Raw genomic sequence first — 12,493 nt, forward strand, 5'->3', positions numbered from 1 at the left:
GGGATGTTAAGTTTCCAGATCCAATGGTACGACCATTTTGGCTTGTTCGAAGGGATATTGTGTGCCAGCCATGTAGCTGATTTTACCGAAAAAATTCCTGAGGATGTGAGTCCCCATATGGGTTGGTCTTCCATGTTAGATATAGGAATTGGGATTCCTTTAATCTTTGCAACCATATTCTGTGGGATAATACTAGATAAGAGGTTTGTATTCCATTGGTGAGTGTCTAGTATGAAATGATCAACAGTGAGTGAGTGATCTACTGAGTTCGGGTTTTTACCTAGTAAGGAGGCTAGGTTTTCTTGTGATACCCAGTTGTCGAACTAGAAGTTGATTGATTTTCCATTACCCACTTTCCAGCGGATTCCTTTACGGAGGAGTTCTCTTTGGTTTAGGATGTGGTGCCAGATTTGCGAATCTTGTTGTTTATGCTTACAAAGGAAGAATGATGTATTCTGATGGTATTTAGTCCTAATTAGGGATATACATTGATGTCATTTTAAAGAAATTTTTTTTATTAAAATGAAAAAATTTATAATAAAAAATAGAAAACTTTTACATATATAAGGGTAAATTTTTAAGCATTTTGACTTAATTTTTACTCCGATTTACAATATTTATTGCACACTACTTATAAATAAGAATTTATAATAGAAGTTATTATTTCATTCAAATTATATCAACATATGTTATTTCATTCAAACTATATCAACATCCTGTTTATTTTGTTAAAGATAAGATAGGAATTAAAAAATTTACACTTAACCTAACCCGATTGAGATACAAATCTTTGTTTATTTTCTTTCCAGTGTCACCTTTTTCCAATTTGACACTACTGTATCCTCTCCGAAAATACAAGTTATACGTAGTAGACTTTAATCATTCATATTATAATTTTTTATAATTTTTTTTTATAATTTTTTACTTGTACATAATTTAAGATATTAGAGTCAAAGTAATGGTTAGAAGAGTAAAAGTCAATCATGGTGCGATATTACGGAATTGAAAAAGTATATATATCGCACCATGATTGACTTTTACTCTTCTAACCATTACTTTGACTCTAATATCTTAAATTATGTACAAGTAAAAATTATAAAAAATTAATATTTAGAAAATATATATCGATAAGAATATAACATTACCCTGCATGACTAAAATTTCCTTACTTACGAATCACAACAAATTGTCAAAGTCGTAGTGTGAATAGAGTAAAAAACAAATAGTGCGATATTTCCGGAACGGAGGAAGTATATATATATACTCCCTCCGTCCCTTCATACTCGCACCGGTTTGATCGGTGCGGGGTTTAAGACACTTGAATTGACTTATTAATTTTATGGTTATTAATTGATAGTAGGGTATTTTTTAATTTTTATAATATAGTTAGTGTGAAATGTGTAAGGGATGAGGAGTGGTGAGTGGGGGTGTGAATTTTTAAATGAATTTTTGTAGGGGGTAGGGGTATAGATGGGTTAGTAGGTAAGTGTGGGAAATGATATATTATTGGTAAAATATGTCATTTATAGAAGCGACGTAAGTATTAAGGGACAACCCGAAAAGAAAAGCGCGAGTATTAAGAAAGGGATTATATAAATTTAACTTATGTAAAAAATATACATATATACTTAAATATTCATTCTGAGATTAATATTTTTTTTTTTTGGGTTCTATTACGAGGAGTTCCCACCGCGTTCGGCGAGTAGACTAATCTCTCGCGGAAGTTTGCATGGGTACCTCGATGGGCATCATCCCTCCTAGTTGAGGTTCTTTCCAATCCCAAGGCTCGAACCCGAGACCTTGGTTAAGGAGCAAAAGACCCTTAACCGCTCATGCCAACCTCAATCGGTCAAAAATAGAGATAGTAAATGAGTTCAAAAGAATACTTTGGAGTTTGGACAAGTTTGATACGGTCAACTATGTCCCTAACCTAGAGCTGTCAAAAATTGACCCGACCCGAAAAACCGACCTGAACCGACCTGTTTTTTTAACCCGAGACCCAAAATTTGTTAAAATAGAAAACCCGTAACTCGACCGTATCCAACCCGTTAAAATCGACGACCGATTTCGACCCGATAATGCATGACCCGGACCCGAACCTGACACCCGACCGAAATATAACCGATAACAAAACTAAGTCAGCTTACCCGACCGAAAAATGACCCGAACCCGATTCAACACCCGACCCGATGTCAACCGGAAACCAATTATAACCCGATAAAACCTGTTATTGACTCAACCTGACAAGCCGTTACCTGAATTTACGCGACATGTTGACAACCCGATTTGCCATTGACCTAACTAAATAATAACTTAAATCAAGTTAATATTTTTTTTTAATAATTACCTAATCTAGAACAAGTGAAAAACTTTAAACCAAATTTAACCAAATTTATAAAAGTTAATTACTCCTGATAACTATCGTACCCGGTCTTAACCCGTGTCCGATAGTAAACCCGACCTGAATATTAACAGACCGGTAATTTTTCGATCCTAACTTGACCCTACTCGTTAAGACCCGAACCCGTAATTTTACCCGACTAAAAAAAGACCCGAACCGAACCCGACTTATACCGAAATGGACAAATAACCCGACATGACCCGACAAATTTTCAACCTAACCGAACCCGACCTGAACCCGACCTGCACCCGGTGATAAAATGACCCGACACGACCCGTTCAGATCATGACCCGTGACCCGAGATGACCAAACCCGGACCCGACTCGAGTAACCGTTTTGACAGCTCTACCCTAACCTAACTCTTTTAAGTAAAGTCAATTACTGATCGTGTCATCTTTTACTAATTCTAGTTTTATAGTGATTGTAGTCTTAAAAGCTGATAAGCGGTGACTTAGATTCTTCCCGCGTTTTCTTTGATTTGACAAATCAATTTCAACTTCTTTGTGTTGATTTAATTCTTACTAAATTATTATTGATGATGTTCTTTTACTATAGTAGCGATGAGTGATGACGACGCTAATTTTTATTTTTATAGGAAAAATGTACGAAATAGTTATCTTTATGACGATATCTAATTTATACTCCCTCCGTCTCATAATTATTGCCCCGTTTGACCAAAAATACGGATTTTAAGAAAAATAGAATATAGTACATGAAAAAGTGGAATAAAGTATAAATGATGATTGAGTTGTACGAAAAAGTAGAAAAAAGTACATTTGAAAGAGAAAGTGGGGACCTTAGTAGACAAAATTAGTACATAGGAAATTGGAATATAGTACATGGGTGGGGTTTTCAATACATTTTTAATTAATATAGTACATGAGAAAATGGGGACCTTAGTAGACGAAATTAGAAACATGACTATAATTTTGGGATGCCCCATTTAAAAAATAGGACAATAATTTTGGGACGGAGGGAGTATAAAGGAATAGATTATGAAAATTTTACTATTTATGGGTCTATATCTTGGTTGGTAGGAATGTAGTGATCACTGACTGCAACATACTCCCTCCGTCCCGGAACACACGCACCGGTTTGACTTTTTGCACTATTCACATAATTCACTTTGACCCTATTTTATTTCTAGTATATGAAAACAAAAGTTAGCATATAATATATTGTTGGCTTCATCTTAACATATATTTTTAAAATATTAATATTTCATAAGTTTTTATAATATGTAGTTAAAGATATTGGTGGTCAAAGTTGTGCATTGGCAAGCGTGTCGACTCGAACTGGTGCGAGTATTCTGGGACAGAGGGAGTAATCTATTGCAAGGTTAGGTTCTCAATACACATGATGTGAAGTATAACTTTCAAAATGCGTATGAAGTTGTTTGACATCATCCATAAACAGTTGGATTTTCCACGGGGTCAGTGCACGATTCTGCAAAACCTAAATAGTTTATAAATTAATTATCTCCCGCGATGAAAATATGTCTATTATTATTTTCAATTGCTAATAGTAGTCAATCGCTAAGGGCTAAAGCTTCTGTAAGAGAAGGGGGCAACGTTCCCATGATATAAGATCGACTGACGATATTAATTTGTCTTAGGTGATCTTTGATAACTACCCTTGTTTCACTCAAAGTTATACATGACGAACAAAACCATCAAAATAAGTTTTAGGATATTAGGGGTCGGGAGTATCCAAGCAACACGATAAAACATGGTGTCTTTCTTTCTTTTATTTTTTATTTTTAACATAGGCTGAATTTTGCATAAAATAAAGAGTTATAACACAACTACATACTACAAAGTAAAGCTACACTAAGGTCTTTAAAGACCATTACATATACTAAAGTAACCATCTCTTCTCGAATTGCCCCGTGGTTGTTGGAAATGTCTTGCGAACACCCTTTACATGATGATCAATGTCTTACCAAGGCAATTGGTGGCTGAGTTTCCTTCATAGAAGATGGCACTGATGTTGGGCCAGTTACCATTAGGAGTCTCCTTAAGGTACCTGTAAAACATGGAAAACAAGGAAAGAAGCGAAAGAGAAACAATGATACATGCTAGGTTAATAGACCTTGTGAATTACTCACAAGTGTCTGAACAAGACTTGTTTAGCATACTATGAACCCCCATAAAATGTGGAGCAGCGTTCAGTCCTTTGGTCGCAAAGGGTAACTTTAGCACTGAACCCTCCCATTACCCATTACTCCTTCCCTAATGGCGCATCTAAGACAACAAACCCCAAGTCCACACTCAAACCCTACGGAGTCACGCTCCATTCTTTCAACAACAACTCCGTTGATGGGGAGCCCAATCTTCTTTAACTTCCCACATACAACAACAAACCCCATTTTTGAACTAACAATAAGTAAAACCACCTCCAAACTGAATATATATGTTTAACATATATCCAATTAAAACCAGAAAATCCAATTGAACACCACAATCAACAACCTCATACGAGCAACACCTTACAAAATCAAGAAGAAACTAAATTACTACCCAAATCAAGGAAGAAAAACGAAACATACTACAATAATTAACCAAGAGACCAACCCAAGACAAAACATAGAAGTATACGGGCAATACAATCAGCCAAATCAAACCCAAAAACATGAAACCCCAAAAAACCTTTACATTTACCGTCAAGGTTGGGGTGATTCGACACTATAAGACGGCGACAAATGTCTTTACCGTCCAGATCGGGGTGGTCTGACACAAAACAAGACGGCGACGATTATAAGGGCTTGGGAAAGACATGTCGAAAATCACAAAAGGGCACTACCTAAATCCTATTCAAGAACACAAACCAACCACTAAATCCACTTCCAAACATAAACCCTAACCCTAAAAAGTACCTTTACCGACGAACGTGGTGGTGCCGGTTAGAGATGGGCTGAAAGAGGCGCCCAAGATGTGACCTTGACCCGAATAATAACCTCCGATTCCAAAACAGGGCTTTGCTTGGATACCCCGGTGCCACGAACTAGAAATCGAGGAGAATGGGCGACGAACTAAGAGGAGGTAGAAGTGATGCTTGACTCCTCTTTTGACTTCTCCACCGAGAGAAACTACCGTACTACGAGGATGCAGGCCCTAAGCTTCGAACAGAGAAGCTTGCCGGCGACCCGAGTTGGACGACGAACTCAGGCCGCCGACAAGCAAGAGTAGATCTAGGGTTTTAGAGTTTTTTTTGTAGAGAGAAGGGAAAGAAAATATTTTAGAGAGAGAAAAGAGAAATAACATGGTGTCTTTCCTAGTCTATTATTAACTGAATGCACGTCTAAAGAGTCCAAACAATTAAATACGCATATTTCATTCATTGAATATTTTAAAGATCTAGTATAAAGTGTAGCAATATAGACATGAGCTTCTTTTAAAGATAATCGCATTTCTCGGCCGCTTTCCATATGCTACACCAAAAAGTAAATTTCTTCGTGCCTGAGCCTACATTATTTTGCATGTCTTCATGGCCGAGTCTACATTAATGTTATAGAACATAATGAGTGGACATGTGGCTCATAGATCAAAGCACGTTGGTTGAAGTGGAAAAGTGCCACAGGGAAAATTTTACTGCACGGCAACTCAACCGGTATTGTTATACGGTATGGAGCGCTGGGCAGTGAAATAACATTGTCACGTGCATAAGATGAATGTGGCGGAGATGCGCATGTTACATTTGGATGTGTAGGAATACAAGAAAGGATCGTTTGAGAAATGAGATTATTAGGAAAAAAGTAGGGGTTTGTCAGGGGGTCGAAAAAGCACGAGGCTAATGCGTGACCTCGTCCCTCGTGGGTGTGACGATTCTTTTTATTCAATCAAGTGTAATTGGATTTCCTGTGAGTTTACACCCAATTGACTAGTAATATAGGAGTCGCCATTCAGGTTTTAACGACAATGAGAAAAACTGACAAAACCCGGTTATCGTGACATAAAGGGAGTGCAATTATGTTTGACCACGACGGCCGTAGGTTCCCTTGTGATCCCTGGTGTGGGGATCTCTCAACATACACCCGCAAGGTAGAGATTGAGGGTTCGGGGGACTGTAACTACCGAGAGGAGTACTTCACTCGTCGATAACTCCAGAGGCAGGATATCCTTACTAGCTCAGCATAAATAATTGAAGGGACATGCGTTAACTATTAAACTAATCTGAGTTGATTTTAGCAATATGCAACATATAATACTAATTCGATCGTGATTATCTGATTTAAGTAGCATTAAGGGACCTAGCATGATAATCCGATTTCCCAAAAATATTATATTTGTTAGGCGTGATAGAACAATCAGATTATATTTGATAAAACCACTTTGACTTTGCTATTTCTCCTTTTTATTTAACGAATCTCAATTATGGGACAGGATACGTTCTGTTCGATTTATGGATCGATTGCGACAGAACGCGTGAACAATTTCGCAGCGTGAGGCTTAGGCTAAGGGTTGGAGTCAATACTCATAATATGAATTGTGTGCTGTGTGTGTTCTTTTCACGTAGAATTTAGGGGTCTATTTATAGGGAAGAGTTTGTGGAAAGATAGAATTGCAGAGTTCTAATCCACAAAGAATTAGGAAAAAACACGTACCCAGGTATTTTCAGCGCCCAGGCCTGGGCGCCGAAGATTTCGGCGCCCAGAGCCAGGCGTTGAAAATAGGGTCTGGGCTGTTTTCTTAGTCAGATTCGAATTCCTGATATCCGTAGAGTTTGAGATTTAATCGAGTCTTTTAGTGCGTATTAACCTTGCGACGGGATGCGTCTGGGCCCGTTACGAACTCTAGGCTCGTTAGGATTTTAATTAATACGTAACTCTTATTTCCGAATCATATTAGGAATAGGATTCTCGCAGTTTTCTATCTCATTTAGGATTTATATTGGAGTGCAACACCTAATTCTGACAGGTTTCTATCTTTTATGGCTTGCCACTTTTAGAAGCTACCTTTTACGACAATTACTATTTTTAGCAGGTTTCCATAAATAGCAGTTTTCTATAAATATCAGGTTTCGGGTGAAATGAAAAGGGGAATTGAGATTCGTTTATTTTATAGGAGATGCGTTGTCAAGTGGAGATTTATGCTTTCATCATCGAACCTTTCCCTTTCGGGAATGGGGACAAAAGTAGGTGTCTACAGTTAGCCCCCACTTTGACTGAGTCTTGGAATAAGACGATGGTCAAAGTATTAGACGGAGTGCGTCACACAAGCCATGGTGTATGTGACCTGTTTTGCGAGAGTCTCACGAGCCCCCGAGTGATAACATTTGACTTAAGGGTCATCACTTGAAATGTCGACATATCCCTCACGTGTCATTGGGATTAGTCAACTGCTAGTATAGAAACTTCCTCACTTTGTCATTGGAAGGATCTAAAGGTGTGTAGAAACTCCCTCACTTTGTCATTGGGAGTAGCTATAGATGTTTTCGAAATCAAAGCTATAAAGTGTAATTGGGCCTGGCCAAGCCCAATCACGAGGTAAAAGTGTTTTTTTTTAAAAATTCTCATTTTCAGGGCTAGCTAAACGAGAAAACCCCCTTGTTTTTATGGGACGTAAAACGAAGGAAAATCCAGCACATCGCTCTTTTTTGGAAAAAACGGAAAACCAATCTTTTTAATTTTGGAAAAGGGAAAACCAGAAAAAGTTATCGCTGCAGCGACTAAGGACCTGCACGGTTAGTGATGCAGACCCCGCCGGCTAAAGATGGCGAGCCTGTCTGCTAAGGGTGGACACCCCGTGCGATAGAAGTGGACGAATCTGTTTTTGAAAATTGAAAATAAGGACCTACGCGGTTTGTGACGTAGACCCCGCCGGCTAAAGATGGCGAACCTTGTCCGCTAAGGGTGGACACCCCGTCCGATAGAAGTGGACGAATCTGTTTTTGAAATTTGAAAATAAGGACCTACGCGGTTTGTGACGTAGACCCCACCGGCTAAAGATGGCGAACCTTGTCCGCTAAGGGTGGACGTCCCTGAATTCGTTTTTTTTTTAATTTGGGAACTCGCGTGGTTCGTGACGCGATCTTGCCAACTGAAAATGGGCAAGTTCCTATTTCTTTGGTTCTTTGTGATTTCTTTTGAGAATTTCCTTTTATCCATTCTTGCAAGAGCGAATTCTTTCGAGGGATGCTCGAATTTAGTTGTAACCTGAACGTGGGCTGCCAACGTGTTCAGACGGACCTGTAATCCCCCGTAATTTTATTATATTTTATTTATATATTTTAACGTATATTTAATATATTTAAATGTAATTTACGAATTTTAGAAATGAAATATAATTATTTTATTACATTTTGAATATTTTAATGATTTATGAAATCAAAATTTATTTTTGAATTTTACGTTAAAACGAATTCGGATTTTGAAATCACGTTCGATTGAAATTAGAAAACAATCCCAACCATTTTGGAATCAACAACCCAAATCCTACTCCTAGCCCAATTGGATAAAGCCCAAACCAATAAAACCCAAAACAAATACTCCCTCCCCTTTTCCAAATCACGTGAAACCAAAGAAAGAGACCTAAGCTTTTCACTATTCACGTAACGTGAACCCTCTAACACAAAATCTGCACTCCTCCCTTTGCTCAACCGTCAGCCAGCCGCCACACTGGACCACCGTCGTCGCCGCCGACCTCCTTCCTCCGTCGTCGGTACTCGTCGTCCTCCCCCTTCTCCTCTTTCGTTTTTCTTTTTTTTCTTTATTTAATTTGTTTTTCTCTCCTCCTTAATGTTTGTTTTCTTTTTGCTCAACCAGACACCTCCACCCACCTTAGTTCGCATCACCATCCCGCGCCGCGCCACCGACCAGCTGCGCGTCACCCATCGTTGCTGCCTCCGGCCAGCGTTCTTCTTGCTTCCCCTCTTCTTTGCTTTCTTCTTTCGCACGCTAAACCACCAGTCAAGCCACCACCGTCGGATGTAACCGCTACTCGTGCCGCCCAGCCCGCGACCACCTTTTCTGCCGCCGTGCCTTGCCTGCCGGCAGCCTTGCTCCGTCCCTCTTTTTGGTTAATTCTCGAACCCTAAACTAAATTATGTGCTAATTATGTTTTATTAATTATGTTCCAATTATGTTTTACTAATTTAATTCATGTTTCTTGAATTTAATTATGGTTTTATTATTAAGTTATGGATTTCAAATTATATACTTTGCATAATTAATAATTTAATTTTCAGATTTATATAATTGAATTAAAATAAGAGTTTTAAGTATTAAAACATGAATTTTTAAGGTTTTAATAGTTTTGAAATCATGGTAGGATGATTATAAATTATTAAAGCTATTGTTTTTATGATTTCAAACATGTTATTTATGTTTTGGAATAGTTTGAAATGAGTTTGTATTGCTGAAAATTTAAAGTACGATGTTTGCAAAGAGTTTTCAACGAATTTCAATCACTAATTCAATACTTTTTATGCTAGGAAATCAAATATTCAAGTTTTGTTATTGAAAAAGAATTCTAAATATGTTTAGGATGTAGTTAGAATGTGTTATTATAGCTGTGAACGATTAGAAGTTGATTGGGAATCCTTGTTGGTTGTTTTTAGGCGGAGAATTCTTTGTAGGCGACTTTTGAATTATTAAAGTGGTTTTGCAGTTTGTTTACACAAGGTACGTACATACCTGTGTGCTTGGAATGTGTGCTAATTGTTGAAACCATGTTGAATTTGTTGTTGAACTTGGCTATGTTGATAGTATTGTTGAACTTGGTGATGTTGATATTATTGACGAACTTAGTCAGGTTGAAATTGCAAGTTTAATACTGTTGCATGGACATATTGATCCTATATTGCATAATGAGAATTATAACATGTTAGTATGGATGATTGATGCAAACATGTTTGATTGGGAACACTAGATTACTTTGTATATATTGATTCAGATCAGTTGATTGTTGTTCCCTTTTAGCTTTTCACTACTTTATGAGGGCCGAGGACCTTGTTTAGTAAGTTGAAACCTTGTACCCATATAGAGGGGTTAATCAGTATTAAAGGAAAGGTTGGATTTAATTGGAATGAGTCTTGTTTGATCCCTTTATGATCACTTACTTAATTCCAAGATAAAAACAGTTGTGAATACATGTGGTTTGTATGCCTTATGTGATTGTTGAGTCATAACAGGGTTTTAATTTGTAAATCATGTAAAGTGAAACTGAGTAGCAATAGCTTTAGACTGTGCACGTCTAAAGTGACGGACAAACAGGAGTTGGGGTTCATGGTGGTAGCCCATGGCCTTTAATTCGGACCGGATTGATCACCGTGTCCTATTTTTATTCAAACGTTCCTCGATATCGCAGGTCACTGAGGTTACGGAGTCGCGCCCGTACCTCGTCTTCCTTAGTGAAGCCTCTAGCTAGAAAACTCGGTCCATTGTCTATTCAACTAAAATAATATTATTGTTATAAGTCTAGCCTAGTCTAGTCAAGTATGGTCGTCAAATTATCATGTTTTGTCTGCCCTTAATTATGTTCATTAGTATCATGTTAGGGTTGTTCGTTTAATAGAATCATGTTAGGATTATTATTGATTTAGTATGTAGTACTCAGCTTTGCTGATTACGTGCTTTTGCTTGTGCATGTTGATCATGGCTATGCCTTATTGATCCTGTGATGACCCAATCTTTGGTGAGCAGTCTCTAAGGATCAATAAGCATTGTCCATCTGCAGGTTTGAAGATGATGCATCATTGGGATCGGGATTAGAGAGCTCGTAGTTATATTTGTTTTATTAAGTGATTTGGGTTGTTAACTTAGATTTGAAAGTTGTCGTACTATTCGTATTTCCTTATTTCCGTTAATTGGTTTTGGACTTAATATTAATATGTAATCGATTATTTATGAACCTAAAAGTTAGTTTTATGTTTTCCGCTGCAAAATTCTGAATAAGCCGTTACGTTTTCACACGGGCGATAATGCCTTGATAATTCTCTATAGTTATATTTATAAAAGGGTTGTTTTAGAAAAAGGGAATTGTCGGGGTGTTACAGGACCTTTGTCTTGCGACCGTCTGGTTTCGTGGTTTGAGCTAGTCTTTACGGCTCAATTTTGCCAATACTTGGTCTTTGATCAGAGGACCGTGCATAAGTGTCAATGACGACCTTTTGATGAGGCCGAACCTGTTGTTTTTTTTTGAGATATCCAAACATGACATGGTGTATGGCGCAGTCCGGGAATGTGATTTTGATCGTGCGCTCCTTAATGGAGTCTATTTTCCGCGAGCCCCCAAGCACTGGGGCTCGTCGGTCGTTTTTCGCATCTTGTAATCATGTTTGAGGTCATGCTCGTATGTGCGAGCGACCTTTTAAAGTAGTGTGCTACTTTAGCGAAGCCGTGGAGTGCGACTTTAGTTTTCAGGCGACATCCGGCTTTTGCTTGGCCCGGGTTAATCCTTTAACACACAAACATTTTTTATTTGGAAAACCAACGACTTAACGATACAGATTTTTGGTGTTTCGAAGAATGACCATGATATTTAACTTGTTTTTTGAAAAGTGTACATAAGCATTTTCTGAGAGGAGTCTAAGTTTCGACCAAGTTTTTAATGTTTTTTTTTTTTTTGCTTATTTGGGAGCTAAAGGTTCTTTGGGCTTGATCCTACTTGCAATAGGGCCTCGTGTTTAGCAACACGGTCTTAATTCCTTTCCTGTTCAATGTTTTGTGAAATCTGGGCCTTGGGCTGCATTTTCAGCGCCCAAGGCCAGGCGTTAAACATTTCGGCGCCCAGCCGTGGGCGCTGAAAGTCTTTTCCTGGTAATATTTGACTTTCGGATTTCCTAACACGTTTCCGAATGGGATCAGCATGTCATCGGGTGCGTTCAGCTATATATAGGGGCTAGATACGTCCCTATTTTCTACTACTCTCAAATTCTTTCTTTTCTTTTTGTTGTGCTTTAATTACTCATTGCTTTTGCCATGTCGATCCCTACTTTCTCACTCCAACGGACTGTTAGGCGTTGGCTACGGGCCCTTACTCCCACAGAAAAGGTTTTGTTAAAAGAATACCACTTAGAGGCACTTTTAGGCTTACAACAAATTAATATTGATTATAACTTTCTGCATGCTGCCCTAAACTTTTGGGACTCTGA

The 12,493-nt window shown here is 38.1% G+C and overlaps 1 long non-coding RNA gene across 1 annotated transcript; it reads right to left on the minus strand.

Moving 5' to 3' along the window:
* Window positions 1-4,109: 4,109 nt before the first annotated feature.
* LOC110798303 (uncharacterized) lies at window positions 4,110-5,794 on the minus strand. The gene is made up of 2 exons (XR_002536051.2): window positions 5,277-5,794; window positions 4,110-4,426 (listed from the first exon to the last, which is right to left on the minus strand). It is a non-coding gene; the product is annotated as an uncharacterized lncRNA (long non-coding RNA).
* Window positions 5,795-12,493: the final 6,699 nt, after the last annotated feature.

The sequence above is a fragment of the Spinacia oleracea genome, chromosome 2 (genome assembly GCF_020520425.1).
Source record: "Spinacia oleracea cultivar Varoflay chromosome 2, BTI_SOV_V1, whole genome shotgun sequence".
In the NCBI taxonomy this organism is placed as follows: Eukaryota; Viridiplantae; Streptophyta; class Magnoliopsida; order Caryophyllales; family Amaranthaceae; genus Spinacia; species Spinacia oleracea.